At 44.6% G+C, this 23238-nt stretch overlaps 1 protein-coding gene across 1 annotated transcript in view; it reads right to left on the bottom strand.

Annotated features, from left to right (window-relative positions):
- The window catches only part of MAP3K2 (mitogen-activated protein kinase kinase kinase 2), an 85490-nt gene extending 63003 nt beyond the window's left edge, over positions 1-22487 (bottom strand). The window contains exon 1 of the mRNA XM_077830290.1: positions 22370-22487. The gene's annotated coding sequence lies outside the window, so the exon portion shown is untranslated. The remainder of the gene's footprint in view (positions 1-22369) is intronic.
- Between the last annotated feature and the right edge of the window lie 751 nt (positions 22488-23238).

Genomic DNA, 23238 nt, shown 5'->3' with positions numbered 1-23238 from the left:
TGAAGTCTAGCTAGTAAATGCAAGCCTGCATATGACCTGTTTGAGATAGAGTCTCAATGTGATGGATTTATCTCGAAGCTAGAGATGATTATCTGGCTCTGTAGCTGAAATCTCTCCTCTGGAAGGTATGCCTTTGCTAATTTGAAGTCAATTATAGCTCCTATGACCTCTATCCTCTGCGAATGGTTGAGCAATAACTTTCTGTAGCTCACTATCAGGCTCAACTCCCTGAACAGGTTGCAGACGGTCTCATGAGGCCTGTCTGATCAGCCAATCATCTAGATATAGACAGACATTAATTACTTGCCTCTATGTGTGTGGCCACCAAGGCTAGGCATTGTGTGAAGACTCTTGGAGCCACAGGGAGCACGAATGGCAGTATCTTGTACTGATAATGATTGGACCCTACTACAAAATGCAGATGCTTCCTGTGGGCTTGACGGATCACAATATGGAAGTATGCATCCTTGAGGTCTAGAGCCACTAACCAGTCTTGTCTCATGCCTATAAAGAAGGGATGGTGGAGGCTAGCATTATTATTTATCCTTTGTATTATCGTAGTGCCTAGGAGCCACAGTCATGGACCAGGACTCCACTGTGGTAGGTGCTGTACAAACAGAACATATCTGAGACTGTGTGTATAATTCTTTAGTCCTTTCAGATCAAGGATAGGAAAAACACCCCATCTCTTTTTGGAGTAAGAAAATATCACAAGTAGAAACCTTTTGGCCTGACTTCCAGAGATGGCAAAGCAGGGCAGCCACTTTTCAGTTGATTTTTGTGAGACGGTTCCCTGAAGAATGATGGGGAAGCTGGTGGGTAGGATGCAGGGACTGGAATTGTTGAAAATAGTCTACTCTGAGACTGGAGTCTGAAGTGTTTCCATCTCAAGACCAGGGTATTGTTACCTAGTGATATCAGAGTGGCTCTGGAGTCCTACACTGAATGCAAAGCCTCATCAGTTCAGTTGCTGAATAGGTCTGTGCGCTCAAGAGCAAGTCCTCTACGGTATTCTGTACTACTTTTGGTACACTGGATGGTTGGTGCCACAAAGCCTTCCCCATTGTAACTGCCACAGCCATGGACCAAGATATGGTGTCAGTGTAGAGATTTTTAAGATAACAGTTGATGTTCAGAGATTATGGCTTTAATTCCTCCCTGGTTTCTTGAGGAAGTTTGTTGAAAAAAAGGGGGACCCCTTGCCCCCATGTAAAGAAATCATACTTCGTGACTATAACTTGGTATTTTGCTGTTCCTAATTGGAGAGCAGCAGAGAAGTAAGCCTTTCCCCTAGCCCCCTTCCCACTATCTGGAGAAATTTAGCTTTTTCAGATCTTCTGGAATGGCTCTTGGAAGGTCAGGTTGTCTAGCTTTCCCTTAGACTACAGAGATTCCAGGGGCAGTTAGGTATAAAACGGTCTGAAGTCCCTCTGGAACACTAGATAACATTTTTTCCACTCTTTTTGCAGTTGGGGCAAGGTAGATGGCGTTTGCCAGAGCTTTTGCTGGCTCCAAAATGCCCTTCTTAACAGTCATTACTATCCTGCCCAGAATACAGAAGTGCAAGATATCAAATAATTTGTGCACCTTTTCTTTGATTACTGAAGTCTCAATTTCTAAGGCATCAGCAATCCAAGAGAGCAAGTTTTGAAGGCTCTGAAACAGTTAGGTGCTGGTATCAGGGATGATGAAACTCCATCAAGAGAGAACTGTGGATATTTAGAAGAGACTGATGGACACTGATCTGGTGTTCAGGATCAGTTTCTTTTTTGTCTTTCAGTAAATTATGATTTGAGAACTTCAGTAACTCAGCCAGATGTTATCAGAGTGGAAGAGTGAGGTTCTCTGGCATGAAATGTTCAGGACAGACTAGATGATCATGATGGTCCCTTCTGGCCTTAAAGTCTATGAATCTAATTCATCCTCCTTCTTATGCTGTTTAATAGGCACTGGCAGAGGCGCAGAAGGATGTCTTGAAATACACCTGTAGGAAGTCATGGATTCCGTGACTTTCCGGGACCTCTGTGACTTTTGCAGCAGCTGTTGCAACTGATCTCCGGGCCACCTGAGCAGCTTGGGCAGCCCCCAGGCCAGCCACACCGGCCGCAGCTGGGGCAGTCCCGGGCCACCCCCTGCCCCAGAGCACCCAAGCAATGTGTCTTCATTATTTTTATTCTTGCACACTATATGCAGAAATTCAACAGATTCAGTTTAAAAAAAACTTAAAGGAAAGTTATCTTCTCATCTCCCTTATAGTTTGCTCACTCAAGAAAACACATGCCTCACATTTTGCACACCTAACAGGGTAGTAGTGACTTCCTTTGAATGTGGAAACAGGAAGTGCTTGGGACAGTAGCAAGAAGCATGGGACAAAATGTTTCTCAGTTTCTGCAGGGAAAGAGAAGCACAGAAGATATACATATATCAACTTTCTTTTAAATTTTACAAGGCTAACCAAGTTCTGCTTCATAAACATTCAACAGCAAAAATATTTTAAAGGTAATTTAGAGGGGCCATCAACTTGAAATGTTTACATTTTTAATTAAAGTAGTTTTAAGGACTCTCTCTCTCTCTGCAAGTCTTCCTGCCAATTTATTATTTTACAAACACGTTTTCCTATTTTTTTAAAAAAAACTTTTTTCTCCCTATTGCTGTCTGAAAAATCCACATAAACAGGGAAGACTGACTACTGAAAAGTAGTTGAACTGCATGTCTGTGAAGTGTTCTCCAATCTGAAAAGTCAAGTTGAAAAAGAAAAACGTTTAACTAATCTTTCAATACTAGTAATCTTTAGGGGATACTTGTAACATAAGATTTAAAAAATAAAGGAGGCCAACGGTTATCTTTCAGTTAGATGACACTCAAATATTAACACGTGATTATACTTTAAAAATTACACCAGTTCCAAGTTTGTTTCCCTAATGATTCAGTACCAAATTGCTTTCATTTTCCAAACTGTTAATGCTGCAAACTTATGCTGTGATCTGAAAGACAAGTTTTGTTTTGCTTTTCTTGCTGTATACATCAGAAGAAACAATCTGCAAGTCAAATTCTGCCCTTAGTTACATGGCTTGGATCGGTTTAACAAAGCAGGATTTGACTTTGTAAATGTAACTTTCTGTCGGTGTGAACCAGAAGAATCCATCTCTCTCAGCTATATTGGATCTGCAGTGCTAAGAGAAGTTAAAAGCAGTAAAAGTTTATTTAGTCAGAGAACCAAGAACCAAATACAAGTAGGAAGACAACATATCCTCACTTTGCTTCTTTCACACATTTCCCACACTCCATCATCGGAAGTCCTAGGGACAGGATCCTTGTTTTGGTATTTAGGAGACATGTATAAAACACTTTCTGGTATTGTTTTAGATACACTTTTTTTTTTCTTCAATCGATAAAATACAAGAACACCAGATAGGATTAGGAAGAAACCTATGGGAAGTTGTTCTATAACTATGCAGTTAAGGGACTGTCTGATGCTTGGAAGCAAGAATGTTTAAATCCCTGTTCATTTTTATCAATTCTAGCAAAATGTAACCATTCTGGCTACTGTTCCGATTCCTCACACTGATTCACTATTCCAACATGATTTTAGCAGCCAATATGCTCATAAAGCCCTGAAGTTAGAAATTCACGCTGTAGTATGCTTTTAGAAGGCATACAATAGTGTTCTAGTTCTAACTTATGGAGTCCACTAGAGTGGAAGCTTAGAGTCAAGAAAGAAATGCGATATACAATCAGAACACTGGCTTCTCAAATTTCCAATGGTGCACAGTATTAGTTTTTCTAGTTCTTGCGGTTCCTGAGATCTCTGGAATGGTCACTAGTCTCTTGGCCCAGAAGTATTATTTTGGCACTGGTCCACTACTTCAAGGAAATCCTGGACCAGTGTCATTTTCAATCCATACTGTGTTTAAATTGCATCAGCAATTGTGTATCCATTTTTACAGAGTTATAAAACCAAGTGAAGCAGCATGCAATGGATTAAAACTCTGCAATACATATTTTAAACATTTGCAAATTGGGATTTAAATTTAATTTCTCATTTGAAAGTTTTATTTGGTGCTCATCAATGGCGCCAAACTGACAGTTTTGGAGTCTCAAGACTTTTATTCACAGAACAGTTACAACACAGGCCACAGCAGTGAATAAAACAGCCTTAACCCTGATGTGAAGGGAGTTCTCGTAAGGGAGATAGGGTAGTTCATAGAGTTCAAACCTTCACCTCAAAAAAATATTAACTAGGATGCCAGATGTGGAAATGGTTTGTGAACTGAACATCAGCCCACTAGGAAGTGGGCCAAGACCATGAACCCATTTTATGCAGGCCAACATACATCCACCACTACTGCACAACAGATTGGGCTAGACTTTAACCAGGATAAAAGCTGAAATATTCTACACCTGGTTACAAATTACTTAAGTATTCAGTGCTGCTTTTTTTTTTTTAAATGTAGTATTTATATATTAGCAAATAAAATATACTTAGGGATAGTGCACCCAACCCCTCAAAAGCGTGGAAAGAAGAAGTTATGGGAAAAGACTTGTGCGTTCCTTTCCACCTTCACATTGCCTACAAAACAGTCACCAACACTCCAGTGCTCCATAAGGCTTTAAGGTATGTGTTGGGAAAGCAATACATACCCCAACTTCAAACTTACATTCCAATGCAAAATCTTAAGGGCCCACATTTGCTTTTATATCAGTTATATCAACAGATCAGCATGTATGAATGACTGTCACACTTTCTATGTATTTGGAAGTTATTTTGCCTTAATGTAGCTGACATTAGCTTGCTGTTCTGGCTAAAAATTAATAAAATACTTTACTGTCCTATACTCCCAACACATTTATGATTCTAGGACTCAGTACGAGGAACAATGTGGCCAAAGGACAGGGTCCCAGAGCATTTTAGATTTCTTGCAAAAGTGGTACAAAGAAAAGTGAGATGCTGCAGTGAAAAAAAATACATAAAGGGATGATGGATGGATTCATGACTTCATCAAGAGCAAGTCATGCCTGACTAATCTAATTGCCTTCGAAGATGAGATAACTGGCTCTGTGGATGAGGGGAAAGCAGTGGACGTGTTGTCCCTTGACTTTAGCAAAGCTTTTGACATTGTCTCCCACAGTATTCTTGCCAGCAAGTTAAAGAAGTATGGACTGGACAAATGGAATACAAGGTGGACAGAAAGCTGACTAGATTGTCAGGCTCAACGGGTAGTGATCAATGGCTCCATGTCTAGTTTGCAGCCGGTATCAAGCGGAGCGCCCCAAGGATCGGTCCTCGGGCTGGTTTTGTTCAATATCTTCCTTAATGATCTGGAGGATGGTGTGGATTGCAGATGACACTAAACTAAGGAGAAGTAGATACGCTGGAGGGTAGGGATAGGATACAGAGGGCCCTAGATAAATTGGAGGATTGGGCCAAAAGAAATCTGATGAGGTTCAACAAGGACAAGTGCAGAGTCCTGCACTTAGGACAGAAGAGTCCCATGCACCGCTACAGACTAGGGACCGAATGGCTAGGCAGCAGTTCTGCAGAAAAGGACCTAGGGGTTATAGTAAATGAGAAGCTGGATATGAGTCAACAGTGTGCCGTTGTTGCCAAGAAGGCCAATGGCATTTTGAGATGTATAAGTAGGGGCATTACCAGCAGATCGAGGGACGTGACCATTCCCCTCTATTCGACATTGGTGAGGCTTCATCTGGAGTACTGTGTCCAGTTTTCGGCCCCACACTACAAGAAGGATGTGGAAAAATTGGAAAACGTCCAGTGGAGGGCAACAAAAATGACTAGGGGACTGGAACACATGACTTATGAGGAGAGGCTGAGGGAACTGGGATTGTTTAGTCTGCAGGAGAATGAGGGGGGGATTTGGTCGCTGCTTTCAACTACCTGAAAAGGGGTTCCGAAGAGGATGGATCTAGACTGTTCTCAGTGGTAGTGGATGACAGAACGAGGAGTAATGGTCTCAAGCTGCAGTGGGGGAAGTTTAGGTTGGATATTAGGAAAAACTTTTTCACTAGGAGAGTGGTGAAACACTGGAAGTTTTTAAGGTCAGGCTTAACAAAGCCCTGCCTGGGATGATTTAGTTGGGGATTGGTCCTGCTTTGAGCAGGGGGTTGGACTAGATGACCTCCTGAGGTCCCTTCCAACCCTGATATTCTATGATTTTTAAATTCTTATTCTCTCTATTGATTCATTTTTCACTGAACCATGAAAAATTCAAACAGTGATCAGTTTATTCTATGTTTTGGTTTTTGCCATTTCAATTAGATTTTTAAAAAATAAAGAACTCTACCACTACTACTGCAACATAACAATTGTGACACAGTGACATTAATCTGTCAGTAATTGGACAATGAATATAGAGTGACTTTTTAAAATCAACCATATTCAAGCAGTCAGAGCCTGCTTTTCAAAAATGTGTAGGGTACGAATTCCCCACCACTCTGCGATAAAACACGTCTGCTGCTTTCTTTAGTTCCCTGAAGAAGTTGGTAGGGATGTCAACATTTTAATTTCCTTTGTTACTGTGGTTGTCAGCAGAGTCAGATGTTCTAATTTTATATTCATTATCTGAGTGTTTGCTAGTCTCCAGCTGCTCTGCTGAAATGTAAAATCTTCACTCCAAGGTGAAATTCTGGTTCCCATTTGCATAGATTTGCCTCCATAGTGCTGAAAACTGTCAGCATTTAGATGGTTTAACCTTTCTTAAATTCTTTCTGCACCAGCAGCCCGTCCAATAGTTTTAGGTTAATCACCATCTACACTGAGTTATCATTTATATCCAAGATGACAAATCCCCTCCCATGCTTTCCTTAATGACCACCGTTGGTATTTGTTTTGTTCTTGGACATGATTCTCTATCGGTACTGCCCTCAATCTGCCCCATAAGGACAATTGTCTGACTCACTATCCCTTCCACTAAGGCCAGGTCTACCCTAGAAACTTTTGTTGATATAATGTCAGTTCAGAGTGTGATTTTTATGATGTTTTATAATGGCAAAAGCGCTATTTTAGGCACCAATTATAGCAAAACAAGTGTTTTGCCACTATAGCTTGTTTGGGAAACCGTTATAAGCTATACCAGCAAAAGCACATTTTTCCTCAAGAGAACCTGTTTCTATACTGAGAGGGTTTGTCAGTACACCTATATCACCACACCTTTACTAGTGTAAACTAGACCCAAGTTTAGAAGTCCCAGGGGTAGGGTGTTTTTGGAAAGGGTTGTGGAATAGTAGGAACTGTGTTTTTCCACATCATCATCCATTTGTTAACTCATCCAAGTGAGGGGATCCAACTCCTATTGCACCTGTGCTCCTGCAAAGAAGTGGTCCCTTCATAAGCATCAGCAGTTCAAAACAGATTTGAACGTCATTATTCAAACCATAGGGGCTATCTAACTATTGTTACTGTGCTTACCAGGGGCGCATTTCTTTGGTGTCCTTTGCTGCTGTGCATACTCAGAGATGCAAATTATGAAGGGGGTGCTGGGAAAGAAACAAGCGACAAAAGAGACATAAAAACCAAGGTCTGCCGGAAGCAAGGCAGTGACAAGGAAAGAAACAGATCCCCATGTAAGTGGACATTAGCATACATAAAATGATTTCACACTCAGCTGACACCAGGAACTAAACAACTTAATCTCTTGGCAAGTACACCTATTTTATAAGCATACAATATTTGACAAATGTGAACATGCAATAAGAGACTTCCAACTAATATGCACAAGAGATGAGTTAAGGGTGTATATGCCATCTTAATTTTGTCATTTTGTGACTTCAGCGCTCAACTCGTGTATGTGTGTGTTTTGCATTTTCTATCTTTACTGCACTTATATAACACTTGTTCATCTTGAGGTCTAGGAGGACTTTACAAAGATAAGAAAGAATACTTTAAAGCACCATCAAACTCAGGAGAGAGAGTTGTGTGTGTACACAGGAGGGAGGTTAGAAGCGACACCTGATTAAGAGCCCAAGTTAACTGCACAGTGAAGACGTACTCTCACAGGCCAAAGATCTAGGTTCTGTTCCAGGCAGCAAGTCACTTAAACCACAATGTTCCAGTTTCCCCAACTGTGAAAAGGGGTAATATTTAATAGTTGAGACAACCTGCTTGGTCCTGCATAAGTCATAACAAGAGCATTCTTGCCCCAGAGATCTACTTCCAGTTTGCAAGCTGACTTCGAAAAACAAGATGTATAAGGAGATCCAGGGGAGGGTTCTTGGGCAAACAGCAAAATAAAAAGATATAAGAATATTTACTTAAGTGAGGTGTTAGGCCTCACTAAAGTAAGTTCACAATAAGCAAAAAGTATTACGGCCAATTAGTGGGAGAAGTGAACAGAAGTCAAGTCCTCTGGACTCTCAAGCCCTAAAGCCAGTGCTTCTCAATGACCAGCCCATGGACCGGCACCAGTACCTGAGATCTCCCTGACACCGTTTAGGAAGGCAGCAAGCTAATCCCTGATAATCAAAAAGGTTGAGATAGTATGCCCTAGGCTATGCGGGTTATTTTAGTGAGAAGAACAGCAATAGACAACTGATCATCAGGCAGTGGGATTTTCAAAAGCACTCCCTATTGTTCTAACCATTGAAGTCAATGGAAGTTTTACCATTGACTTCAGAGACCAGAGTTAGTCCAACGCTAAATGCTTTTGAAAATCCCACCATAGATTCCTGAAACATCTGTAATGTCCTTATTCATAAGTTGAATTTAAAATCAGAAATATAGGCCTGGACAGAAATTCAAGAAGTCACCTAGGCTATGGCTACACTACAGCTTATGTCAGCACAATTTATGCCACTCCCCCAACTGACATAAATGAATCACCCCCAAGTGACATAAATTACACCGACATAAGTGCCAGTGTGGACAACGCTACTGCTGCTCGCAGAGGCTGGGGTAATTAAGCAGGCAGGAAAGCTCTCTCCCATCGGCTTAGTGTGGCTAATTCGGGAATTTATAGTGGCAAAGCTGTGCTCCTAGTCCAGCCCCCTGCACCGTGGCAGGCCCAAGTAGACCATCCCTGACAGGTGTTTGTCTAACCTATTCTTAAAAACCCCAAATGATGGGGATTCCACAACCTCCCCTGGTAACATATTCCAGAGCTTATATATTCTCGTAGTTATAAAGTTATTTCTAATATCTAACCTAAATCTCTCTTGCTGCAGATTAAGCCCATTAGCTCTTGTCCTATTTTCAGTGGACATGGGGACCAACTGATCGTTGTCCTCTTTGTAACAGCCCTTTAAGACTTATCAGGTCCCGTCTGTCTTCTTTCCTGAAGACTAAATAGTTTTTTTTAAAACCTCTCCTTACATCATTTTTGTTGCTCTTCTCTGGACTCTTTCCAATACGGCCAGATCTTTCTTTAACTTACAGCAGGTCAAGTTAAAATAAATGTCAATGATCACAACTATCAAATCGAAACCAATTTCCTCTGGAATAAGGTGATGAACTACTCTTCAAAGGCGAGCTATAACAGTCAAATCATCACCATTTTTACTATAATCATACTCAGAAAAAGAATGTTAAAGGTTTTTCTTTCCTCTCAGAAGTTGCTGAACCATTTTATCCTCAGAATTAAAAAAAGAAAAAGAAAATGTTCACCTTAGGGCACAGATGAAGCATGGAAAATTTAAGCCTCAAAGGTGATTACAATGACTAGTTGATGACAAATTTATAACAAACTGTTTTGCAACTAGAATTATAGACAAAAAGGCATTCTTTAAAAGTGAAAGTTAAATACTAGTGAGGAAAATAGAAAGGAGCATAAATTCTGGCAAATGAAGTGTAAAAATATAATTAGGGAGTCCAAAAGAGAATTTGAAGACCAGCTAGCCAAAAAGAAATAGCTTTCTCCCCGCCCCCCGCCAAAAAAAAAAAATTAAGTACATCAGAAGCAGGAAGCCTGCTAAACAACCAGTAGGGCCACTGGACGATTGAGATGCTAAAGGAGCACTCAAGGACGATAAGACCATTGCTGAGAAACTAAATGAATTCTTTGCTTCGGTCTTCACGGCTGAGGATGTGAAGGAGATTCCCAAAACTGAGCCATTCTTTTTAGGTGACAAATCTGAGGAAATGTCGCAGATTGAGGTGTCAGAGGAAGTTTTGGAACAAACTCATAAACTAAACAGTAATAAGTCACCAGGACCAGATGGCATTCACCCAAGAGTTCTGAAGGAACTCTAATGTGAAACTACAGGACTACTAACTGTAGTTTGTAACCTATCATTTAAATCAGCTTCTGTACCAAATGACTAGAGGATAACTAATGTGACGCCAATTTTTTAAAAGGGCTCTAGAGGTGATCCTGACAATTACAGGCTGGTAAGCCTTACTTCAGTACTGGGCAAACTCGCTGAAACTATAGTAAAAAGTAAAATTGTCAGATACATAGATGAACACAGTTTGTTGGAGAATAGTCAACATGCTTTTTGTAATGGGAAATCATGCCTCACCAGTCTACTAGAATTCTTTGAGGGGGTCAACAAGCATGTGAACAAAGGGATCCAGTGGGTATAGTGTACTTAGATTTTCAGAAAGTCTTTGGCAAGGTCCCCCACCGAAGGCTCTTAAGCAAAGTAAGCTGTCATGGGATAAAGAGGGAAGGTCCTGTCATGGATTGGTAACTGGTTAAAAGAAAACAAAGGGTAGGAATAAATGGTCAGTTTTCAGAATGGAGAGAAGTAAATAGTGGTGTCCCCCTGGGGTCTGTTCTAGGCCCAGTCCTTTTCAACATATTCATGAATGATCTCGAAAAAGGGGTAAACAGGGAGGTGGCAAAATTTGCAGATGATACAAAACTACTCAAGATAGTTAAGTCCTAAGCAGACTGTGAAGAGCTACAAAAGGATCTCTCAAAACTGGGTGATTGAATTTCATCTGCCGTATTGTTGCCCAATGTTGATAAATGCAAAGTAATGCACATTGGAAAACATAATCCCAACTATACATATAAAATGATGGGGTCTAAATTGGCTGTTACCACTGAAGGAGATCTGGGAGTCATTGTGGATAGTTCTCTGTAAACATCCACTCAATGTGCAGCGGCAGTCAAAAGAACTAACAGAATGTTGGGCATCATTAAGAAAGGGATAGATAATAAGACCGCAAATATCATATTGCCTCTATATAATCCCATGGTACTCCCACATCTTGAATACTCCATGCAGATGTGATCGCCAAATCTCAAAAAAGATACATCGGAATTGGAAAAGGTTCAGAAAAGGGCAACAAAAATTATTAGGGGTATGGAACGGCTGCCATCTGAGAAAAGATAAATAAGACTGGGACTTTTCAGCTTTGAAAAGAGACGACTAAGAGGGGATAAGATAGAGGTTTATAAAATCATGACTGGTGTGGAGAAAGTAAATAAGGAAGTGTTATTTACTCCTTCTCATAACACAAGACCTAGGGGCCACCAAATGAAATTAACAGGCAGCAGGTTTAAAACAAACAAAAGGAAGTATTTTTTCCACACAATGCACAGTCAACCTGTGGAACTCCTTGCCAGAGGATGTTGTGACCCTCCCCAGCCCAGTGCAAATGAGCGAGTGAGGGTGGGGGAGAGGGAGCTACAGAGGATGGAGTGAGTGGGGTGGGGCCTCGGAGAAGACGTAGGGCAAGGGCGTTCGGTTTTGTGCGATTAGAAAGTTGGCAATCCTATGTGAAGGCCAAGACTATACATAACACGGTTCAAAAAAAGAACTAGATAAGTTCGTGGAAGATAGGCCGATCAATAGCTATTAGCCAGGATGGGCAGGGATGGGGTCTTTAGCCTTTGTTTGCCAGAAGTTGGGAATGGGCGACGGGGTGGATCACTTGATGATTACCTGTTCTGTTCACTCCCTCTGGGGCACCTAGCATTGGCCACTGTTGGAAGACAGGATACTGGGCTAGATGGACCTTTGGTCTGACTCAGTATGGCCATTCTTATGTTTTTATTCACCATTGCTATAATAAAGTCCAATTGCTTTTGCCCAATTTTTCCAAATTTAAGATATCTAGCACTGAGTGTTAAATATAGTCTATTTAACATAATATATAGTCTATTTAACACACACACACAAAATATACCCCTTTTATTTGCCTTCCATAAAATAATCTTTTGTTGTGGTGGTTTTGGGTTTTTTTGTGTGGGAGAAGTTAGAAAAAAGTTACTCTGTTCACATTTTATTCTACTTTCAATTTAAGAACAGCCATACTGGGTCAGATCAAAGGTCCATCTAGCCCAGTAATCTGCCTTCCGACATATATTACACTTTACAAACAATAATCTTCACCTTCATGATACTGTGTTGAAATGTGATATCACAAATATTACCATTTTGAGTCCAGAGGATTTTCAGTAGTTTTGACATATCGGGTCTGTAAACAAGTCCCATCAAAACACAGTTACACTTAATTCATAACTGAAAATGTAATCCTATAATTTATAAAAGTCAGCCTGTAGTCAAATTTACATAAAATATAACACAGATGAAGATGGTTAACAAATACCACTTGAAACTACTAAATACATGGAACCTCCCTCAAGAAGGTTTCTCCAAGCGTATGTATCAATACTACAAAGTTTTCATACCACATCTAACTTGAACCAATTATTTATAAACAGTAGCTGAGGAAAGGTTAACAGAAGAAAAACCCAAGAACAGTACTGGCAACATGCGTGAAGGAAATTTACAGAGTGACTGATTTTCTAGCCCTCTAAAGCACAAACTTTATGTTTACAATAAAACAAAGCATGCTTCTGTATCTAGCTACAGTCATTTTTAAAGATTCAAAGCTCTAGACTCTGAATAACTTTCCTAGGAACCACATGAAAGAAGCAGAGATGGAATTATAACCAAATTGTAAAGTCTATTTACCTCACATTTTTACTTTAACTACACATCTACATATTTGTACAAATATTATATTAAACTGTGTATATATAAATTCAATGTGTGTTTATGCAAGGTTTTTTTACTCCACAAGAGCATTAAAATATCTTAAACGAAAACAGCATTATTGCAACATTATATGGTGACAAATTTTAAGAATTGAGGAAGTTCTCTCAAACCTCAGTTGTCTCCAAAATATGCACATTTACATGTAAGCAGTGTTGTTGTAGCCATGTCAGTCCAAGGATATTAGAGGGAAAAGATGGATGAGGTACATTAGCATCTCAGAGTTATGACGAACACCAGAGTTACGAACTTACCGGTCAAACACACACCTCATTTGGAACCAGAAGTACACAGACAGCAGCAGAGACAAAAAATAATAATACAGTACAGTACTGTGTTAAATGTAAACTTCTACAAAAGTCAAATCTTTTTTTAAACTTTCCCTTGATAAGTTAAAGAAACTGTTTCTGTGCTCATTTAAATTAAGATGGTTAAAAGCAGTATTCTTCTTCTGCATAGTAAAGTTTCAAAGCTGTATTAAGTCAATGTTCAGTTGTAAACTTTTGAAAGAACCATAACATTTTGTTCAAAGTTACAAACATTTCCGAGTTATGAACAACCTCTATTGCTGAGGTGCTCATAAATCTGAGGTTCTACTGTAATATCTTTATTGGACCAACTTCTGTTGGAGAGAGAGAGAAGCTTTTGAGCTTACACAGAGCTCTTCTTCAAGCCTGGAAAATTAACTCAGGTATGTCTACATGGCAAAGAAAAACCTGTGGCTGGCCTGTGCCAGCCAACTCAGGCTCACAGGGCTCAGGGCAGTTTCACTGCTGCGTAGACCCTGTGAGGGTCCTACAGCCAGGGCTTCAGCCTGAGCCTGGAAGTCTACACAGCACTGAAATAGCCCCCCAGACCAAACCCTGTGAGCCAGAGTCAGCTGGCATGGGCCAGTCAGGGATTTTCTTTGCTGTGCAGACATTGACTCAGAGTGTCACTGCTAAATATAAGGTGGAACAGACTGTTTAGCATAAAGAAAAGGAGGACTTGTGGCACCTTAGAGACTCAAATTTATTTGAGCATAAGCTTTCGTGAGCTGTAGCTCACTTCATCGGATGTATCCTCACGAAGCTTATGTAGCTCACGAAAGCTTATGCTCAAATAAATTTGTTAGTCTCTAAGGTGCCGCAAGTCCTCCTTTTCTTTTTGCAGATACAGTCTGCTACTCTGAAACCTGTTTAGCATAAGTAGTTAACATATTTCAAGGAACCATTCAAGGTTAAGTGGCCCATTAGCACCCCTCCAGTCAGGGATGAAAGGAAGGAGTGTGGGGGAAAGCAGCTGGGCAGTGGTTGTTAGTGGGTTACATATTGTTGTAATAAGCCATAAATCCAGTAAGCCTACGCAGTCCAGGGCCGTAACTAGGGAGGAGTGAGCGGGGCAGTCGCCCAGGGTGCAAAGCCACAGGGGGGTAGTTTCACAGACACAGGATCACTGCACAGACACTTCTAGTCTCTGTATCTACGCAGCCTGGCAGGCCAGAGGCTGATCACGTGCCTGGCTCTATAGCCCCGCCACAACCATTTCTTCCCCGCCCTGGACCCCCAAGCCATGTCCCCTCCTGTACAGATCCTGCTTGGCTCTGCCCCTTCCCCCTCATGTAAATTCTAGTCCCACTGCTGGACAAGAAGCCCCAACTCCTCCCCACTGCCCCACCCATCTATCTGCTCCTCCTCAGGTAGGTGCTGGCCTCCCCTTACCACAACCCTCTCCCCCGATCCTCCTCAGGTAAGTGCCAGCCCCACCTCCTCCTCTCCCCCCACCCAAGACCACAGCCCCAGCCTGTTTGGAGGCCAGAAGCCAAAGCCGGGCAGCGCAGGTCAGCTTCTACACAGGCTAGTGCCATGGTCTGGATAGCCACAGCGCTCCCCCATCTCCTCCTCCTGCTGAGTCTGCTAGTGCCCGGAGCTGTGGCTGCACCTGAGCGCCGCACCACTCTTTGACTGCTTGCAGCCAGTATGAGCCGCCCAGGCAGGGAGACCCGGCTCCAGGGCCAGCAGAGCCCTTGGGGAGCAGTTACCACAGGGTGCAGGGCCCAGAAGCCCAGGGCAGAGTGAATCAGTCTGGGCTGCTGTGGGAAGCTCTGGACCCTCCACCTGCCCTGGGCAGCGTGCCACAGCAGAGACACGGGCAGAAGGCTGCTCTCCGGCCTCCCTCTGCCCCTCAGCTGCTGAAATGAAAGGACCTCCCCCGCTTCAAGCGAGACCCGGGGTGTTACTAGCTGAAGGGCTTGCCCACTCCCTGTTACAAACCCCATTCTCAGCAGGCCCCGCCTGGCCGTGGGACAGGTGGCAGCTGCCTGGCCATGGCGGGGTTGGTCCCAGCCTTTCACCCCACATCACAATTCCACCTTGAACCTGACCTCTGACTAGGAGCAGCAATGGCCCAGTGGCCTGAGCACAGGGATGGGAATAGCCTTGGTGCTGTGCCCAGCTCTCCCATTATTTGCTCATGACCTTCTGATTACTCAATTTTAATCAAAGTGGACACTGATTTGGAGGTGATCACCCAAAAATGCCACTTTTGGAAGATGTTGGCATTCAGTGCAGTGCCTCTGGAAATCAGGCATAAAGTGTCCCCAGTTAGGCATCCAAAATTACTGGCAGCACATTAAAAGTTTTGCTCTGAAACTCCACCTCAGTTACTCCATCTGTAAAAGGGGAACAATGCTTGAAACTTCTGTCAAAACCTCTGACATCTACTGATGAAAAGTTCTATTTAAGTGCAAGTAATAGTATTAAAATTAGAATCTATACACACAGTTTTCAAACATATCCTGTTACAAACACTTCCCATCCCAGACCTCTCACCTCCCATTCCCTACAGAAACTCAGGGCTTGTCCACACTGGCAATTTACAGCGCTGCAACTTTTTCGCTTAGCAGTGTGAAAAAACACCCCCCTGAGAGCAGCAAGTTTAAGCGCTGTAAAGCAACAGTGTAGACAACTGGGAGCTACGCCCCTTGTGGAGGTGGTTTTTTTAAGAGCGCCAGGAGAGCTCTCTCCCAGCACCGTGCCGCAAGTACACAAGGTGCGGCAGCACTTTAGCATTGCCAGCGTAGACTAGCCCTTAGTAATGTTTGGTTAACTGAAGAAGTAATGTAAAGGCATTATTAAAGATACAGGATCAAAATAAGCTTGCTTTAATTCGGTAGGTAGGTATGCATGGTTTCTTCCAGTCTGCTGTTTAATTTTAAAATATTCCTAGCCATTACAGTTGTGAAGAGTGTTCTGAATATAAACGTGACGCAGTGGTGTCATGCTGGGTTTGCAAAAAGCAGCTCCACTGCCCCAGCTGCTGCTCAGAACTTTCCCAAGCAGCAGCACAATGAAACTTGGGACATTCTGGCTACTGTCAGTGATGCTGTATAGAACTCTGGGGGTAGTAATGACAACGAGCTGCAAAGGAAAGCTATGTGAAGCCCTAGTTTTGTGTTTGTTAGTACCATATCTTTCCACACAAACCACTTTGATTCAAGACCACAAAACGGCATGGAGAGATTAGTCTTCTTGTGTGTTAGAAAACACAAACTCTTCTTTGAAAATTGTCCATAGGGATGCCCATTCTGAGAAAAATATGCTCCCAGAAACCTCTAGTAAGCGGCAGCTATGGAGGGTCACTAATGCTGGTTAATCTTCTAAGAAAAGGGATTCACAGAGTAACTATGGGAAGAACAACTCACTCACTCATATGGATCCACCCTCTTTGACCACCTTCCCCATTTTTTAAGTCTCCAGTTAAGGATTCAAGAACTAACAGAGTGAACTAAAACACAAATCGGACCCCTCTTGTTCTCAAAACCAGAGAGAGGGAGAAGGATGAGAAAGCACAGAGACATAACCAGGGTGGGGCAAGCAGGGCAGCCGCCCAGGGCACAGAGCAATGGGGCGGAAAAATGACAAAAAAATGGTAGCGGGGCTGATACACTCCCTCACCCTTTGGAAGCGGGGAAGAGGTGCGTTACAGCCCCACCGCTGAGTCAGTAGTACAGCCCTGGCTATCGGGGCAGTGCAGCCTAGCAGCCAGAGTCAGTAGTGGTGGTGAGCTGGGCCACCACCCTGGGGTGGGTGGTGGCCAGGATAGGAGGACCTGGGCCTGCCCTCTCCACCAGACAGCTTCGTGGGGATCCTGCCAAAACATGATGAGCCCGTCTATGGTTCTACAACCGTTTCCCTGCAACATTTCCCTGAGTCACTTCTTAACCGATTCTCTGCAGTTTGCTGTCTCCGAGTCTCCACAGTCTCTCCCCTCTCTGCGGGATCCCGAGCCTGTGTGTCGGGGTCCATCTGCGTCTTGCTGGCCTCCTGTTCCTGGAGTGCAGGCGGTCCTACCACAGGAGTCAGTTGTGCACCTCCTTCCTCATCGGCGGACAGTCCCAACTGAGCTGCTCTGCTGCCTTTTATACCCTGTCTCCAGCTGGAACATAGCCAGCAGAGCCACAGGGGCGTGGCCTCCTTGGCCCAGAGGGGAGGATTAATCCCTGCTGCATGCAGGGCTGATGCACTCAGTCACACACCCTCTTCCTTAAGATAGCATCTGGGAGCTGTCTTCCTTGCTCTTCTTCCCCTCCCTCACGGGAGAAGTCATCTACATTTGCATTGGCCTTCCCTGGCCAGTGCAGCACATGGAAGGCATAAGGTTGGAGGGAGAGGTACTACCGCATAATTCACACATTGGTTTCCTTCGTACTATGGATCCGTCGGAGGGCTGCGTGGTCAGTTACCAAAAGAAAGGGGTTCTCTAAGAGGTAATACCTTAAGGTGTCGACCGCACACTTAACGGCAAGGGCCTCTTGTTCTACCGTGGAGTAGTGGTTCTCCCGGGGCAACAACTTGCGGCTGAGGTACAGGATTGGGTGCTCCTCCCCCTCTAGTTCTTGTGACAACACTGCTCCCCGTCCTGCCTCCGAAGTATCTGTTTCAAGGATGAAAGGTTTTGGGAAGTCAGGCTGGGACACCACTGGCTCTCGTAGGGCTTGGAAGATGGCCTCACAGTCCTCTGACCACTGGACTTTCCATAGTTGGGAGTTTTTTGTCAAGTTCATCAGTGGAGTGGCAAGTGTGGTGAAGTTGAGCACAGATGGTAGTAGTACACAGCCAGCCCTAAGAATTTCCGTACTTGTCCCTTTGTCGTGGGGGTAGGGTAGTTCCATAAGGCCTGCACCTTTTCTATTAAGGAGCATAGCTTTCCCTTACCCACAGTGTAGCCCAGTTAAGTCACCACCCGCTGGCCTAAATTACACTTGGCCAGGTTCGCGGTGAGGCCCGTGACTCCCAGGGCTTGCAGTATGCTGATGAAATGTTCCTTTCAGCCCACACTATAGTCAACAATATCGTCGATGTACACAGCAGCATACGAATTATGGAGGCTCAGTATTTGGTTCATAAGCCATTGGAAGGTGGCTGCAGCCCCATGCAACCCAAAAGGCATCATGGGGGACTGGTATCTTCTTGGGGAGCAGATGGTGGTTATTTCTCACTTTCTGTCCAGGGATGGTGGCGATGTGATGGCTTCTCACATTCGTTCACATTCACACATTCGTTCTCCCTGACCAGGCTGGCAAGATGGACGGGAAGGCTGACATTAGCGGTCATATCTGATCCTGCTATTCGGGGTTGAGCTACTGGATGATTGCCACTGGCCCTGATTCAGAGGGTTTGTCGGCCAGCAGCCCCAACTCAGGTTCCAGGAGATATAGTGCAATCATCAGGCCTTCCCAATCCTTCCAGACCTTGAGGAGGTTAATTTGTGGTAAACCTGTGCGCCTCTCCTGAGTCCTGGTAGCTGTATCTTGTAGTCAACAGGCCCAACCTATCTAGTTACCTTGCAGGGGCCCAGACACTTGGCCAGCAGCTTAGACTCTGAGGAGGGTAACAACAACAGGACTTGGTCTCCAGGCTCAAAGGTCCTCATCTTCATTCCCCTGTTGTACTGGCTCTCTTGGGCACATTGGGCCCGCAACAGGTTCTACCATGCCAAGGTACCCAAGATAGGGGGACCCACGTCCACGCTCTCCACCGGGTCCTAACTGCCACCAGCTCGTCAGGGATCCTACCAAAACACGCTGAGCCCATCTATGGTTCTACAACCGCTTCCCTGCAACGTTTCCCTGGGTCGCTTCCTACCGGATTCTTTGCAGTTTCCTGTCTCTGTATCTCCCTGGTCTCTCCCCTCTCTGTGGTATCCCGAGCCTGTGTGTCAGGTTCCGTCTGCGTCTTGCTGGCCTACGCTTCCTGGAGTGCAGGCGGTCCTACACCAGGAGTCAGTAGTTCACCTCCTTTCTTATTGGCGGTCAGCCCTAACTGAGCTGCTCTGCTGCCTTTTATATCATCTCCCCAGCTGGAGCATACCCAGCAGAGCCACGGGGGCGTGCCCTCCTTGGCCCAGAAAGAAGGATTAACCCCTGCTACACCAGTGCTGATACATCCCATCACAGAGTGCAAACATGTTTACTCACCCTTGGTGCTAAAATGCCTAGTTATGACTCTGATGCAATCCATAATTTTTAGTGTCCACCAAAGTTATGAATTATCTATATGGTAAGGGACTGAACTTCTGCCCCACCACAGACCTAATACGATGCTCATGTGGAGAACTAAGAGTTTTCCCACCGACTCCACCTCAAAGAATTATTTCACAACAATGACACTCTACTCACAGTTACCACGTCCCCACGGATATCATAAGGAAAAAAGTGATCTAGCTGACCACCACAGAGCAGATGAAACCACACTCTTGATCGTTACATTGATTGCTTCAGGAAAAAAAATCTTAAACAAACATCACATCAACCAAAATCTCTCCAGCTCCAAGAGGACAGCTACACAGTCCCTGAAATCTAACCACCAGACAGTGATCAAACCAGCAGACAAAAGAAGGCACCACTGTAGTCCTCAACTATGATGACTACATTAATGAGGCCAACCAACAAGTCTCCAACACCACCTTCTATGAAGAACTAAAGGTGACTTCAGACCACAATTTCCCAAGGAATTTAAGGATATCAAATCCTTCCCCAAACAACTCCAAGAGAAACTCTACAAACTCATCTCCCACAAACCTGCTCCGGGGAACTTTTACATGCTTCCTAAGATACACAAACAAGAGAACCCAGGCAGACCCACCAGATCTAACCATGGCACTCTTACTGAAGGAATATCAGCACTGTTAGAAACCATCCTCAAACCTCTCATCACACAAAGGTTCAGCTTCCTCCAAGACACTGACTTCCTCCACAAACAACACAACATTAAAAACTGCAGTCAGAACAGCATTCTTGCCACTATGTATATGTCACCTCCCTATACACTACGCACTGTAAGATTTCTAGATCTAGAAACAACTGGAGACAAACTATTAAAAACGTGGATATTTTCTTCACAATAGCCCTCCATTAATGTCATGTAAACAAATGATACAAAGAATTTCACAAGACAAACAGGATATACATATTTTCTCCAAATATAAGTCAATTTGTAAAATACCAGCTTGTCATTCTGCTTTACGAAAACCTAGATGGCCCTTTTACTCTGTATTTAGTGACACTAACAACTGACATTACCAGTTTGCTTCAATATATCCTATGTCGTGGTTGTTACTGAAACAAATGTCCAGGGAAAAAACCAAGTATTAGTTACGAGATGTTCACATTTTTAAATACTGTGTGTGTGTGTGTGTGTGTGTGTGTGTGTGTGTGTGTAGAGAGAAAGAACAGTGTATATCAAAGAAAATATCAATTTCCCATATTTCTTACTATGTTGCTGTTAATGAGGGAGTTTTTTTAGTCTCAGAAACATTCTATAAAAAATTTCATCATTGTAATGTAGCGTCCAGAGTCTTTCCTAACAACTTCTTCATTTTCTCCTCCCTCCAACAAAATAAATGAATCACAGAATTTTCTGCTATTCCCCCCCTTCCCTAACAAGTGCCACTCCACAAGAGAATCCAAGATGTTTTGCAAGACAAGCATGTAGACCTTCATCTTGCAAATACTAAGCCTTTGCCACATATGTAGCAGTGAATTTCTGAAGGCCTCTTGTACTCAGCAAAATACTGCATTGTTTTAAAGTGAATCTCACAATTTAGAGCTATTTGTATACACCATAAGCTCCCCTATCAAAGATGCAAGACAGACTTCCCTTATCCTCTTCAACACTCCCCACAAATAGAACTTTAATGATATAATATCCATAATTGCTTAGCACCTTTCATGCTTTGATCTTTAAAACCAAAAATCTTGTGGCAAACCTTTAAAAATTTGTTTGCCAAGAAAAAGCAGAAGCCAAGGAAATACCTTACATGTATTGCAATGCACTTCACAACTGAGAAGGAAAAAAGAACCTAATGTTCTCTCTTTTCTGACAAAAATACCTGCTGATAGCTAGCCCACATAAACAGCTACAGTGCTGCCACCATCACAGAACTCTTTAAAGGAATGAGACTTAAAGGAAGGAGACTACTTATCTCAATGATGGCATACTGTCAAAAGCCTAAGTGATATTATAATTAAATATTATGTATTTTTTTTTTATAAAACACCCAATTCCATCAAGGCTCGATAATTACAACGTAAACACTACTATTATGTCCAATTAACACACACAAAAGCCACAAACAACTAATTTATTGTGCTATTTTGTTTAAACAGCTTTGTTACTTGGTCTGGGGGTAGCCCTGTTATTGTTTGTTTGTAGTAACTCACAAGATACGTTTCAGAGCAGCAGCCGTGTTAGTGTGTATCCGCAAAAAGAAAAGGAGTACTTGTAGCACCTTAGAGACTAACAAATTTATTTGAGCATAAGCATACTGGTCACTTTCCGGGCATTCAGGAAGGAGCGCTTTGCTGTGAAGAACTCAGCTCATCAAGAACGCCCCCCCCCCCCATCAAGACCCCCCCATAGTTGGGGACTGGTCCTGCGTTGAGCAGGGGGTTGGACTAGGTGACCTCCTCAGGTCCCTTCCATCCCTGACATTCTGGGATTCTATGATCACCTGACACCAACATGTCATCCCCAAACTGATGGCTCCGGACTCTCTACTCCTCATTGTCTTCTGCAGCCCCCTAGACTGCTGGGGTGTCACCCCCCCCAAACCCACCACTGCAATTCAGCAGCTCAGTGGCTCCCCCCCCACGATCCTTCCCCCCCCTCCCACTCCACCTCGGCAGCTCACGTTCCCCCGCCACACACATACTCAGGGTCCCCCTCCCCCACCAGCTAAGGCTCTTCCCCCCCACCCCCACCCCGGACAGCTAAATGGCTCCCCCTCACCACGGCAACTCAGGGGCCCCTCCCTCTCCCTTCCCCCCCGCTGGGCAGCTCAGACACCCCCCCATACACACATTCAGGCCCCCCCTCCCCCAGGCAAGCCCCCTCCGGACCTCGGCACCCCCCTCTCCCTCCACACCTACCTGGGTCCCAGCCGAGCCCCGAGTGGGGGTGAGGAAGCCGTTGGTGCCCGAGCCCAGGGAGCCCCCCCACAGCTCCCTGCCCGGTGCAGGCCCGGGGGACGCGGGTGAGGAGCAGGCTCGGGGGCGGGGGGGCGCAGCCAGGTTTCCGGGCACAGGCGGGGGGGGGGGGCGCGGGCAGGACCCTGCAGCCCGCCTGCCCCTAGCCCCCCGGGGCGGCGGGACTGGGGGGCCTATCGGCGGGGGTGACGGCAGACGAGGCCGCAGCAGGAGACACCCGGGAGAAGGCGGGCGGGCCAGAGGCCGGAGTGGGGAGGGGGGGCGAAGATGGGGAGCGAGCTGCCAAAGGGAGGGCGCCCGCCACCCCTCACGCGGATCGAGGGCAGCAAGGGGCGGGGGGGGAGCGACCCTTCAACGTGAGGCGCCCGCGACCGCCGCTACCGTCCCCGCTGAAAGCTCCACCTCCTCCACCCAGAAACTCGTGACGTAAACCGCAGGGGCCGTCAAAGCCGGGGCCTACGGGGCGGGGAGCGCTTGAGGAGAACGTCATCCCGCCAGACAAGACCTGTAGGCGCACGCACAGCACGCCAGCCCTCTCGCGCTCCTCACAACGCGACCTGAGAACGCTGGGGGGGGGAGGTAACGCGGCCCCCGGTGGCGCATGCGCAGTGGGAAAGCCACCCGTTGTTCCGATTCCGGCGCGTGCGCCTGAAGAGCGGCGCGGGAGGCTTCTGTCAAAGCTTCTTCATAGGGGGGGTCGTTGAAAGAACCTGTGTTTACACCATCTCGCTGTGCGCATGCGCAATTAGACTCCCCTGAGGCGCCAGAATGATGCCCTGTAACCCTTGGGGGCCTGCACGAGCTGTGGTAGG

This window comes from Eretmochelys imbricata, chromosome 11 (genome assembly GCF_965152235.1).
Source record: "Eretmochelys imbricata isolate rEreImb1 chromosome 11, rEreImb1.hap1, whole genome shotgun sequence".
Classification (NCBI taxonomy): Eukaryota; Metazoa; Chordata; order Testudines; family Cheloniidae; genus Eretmochelys; species Eretmochelys imbricata.
Note: the sequence above shows the minus strand (reverse complement) of the source record. Positions and strands in the feature narration are given on the sequence as shown.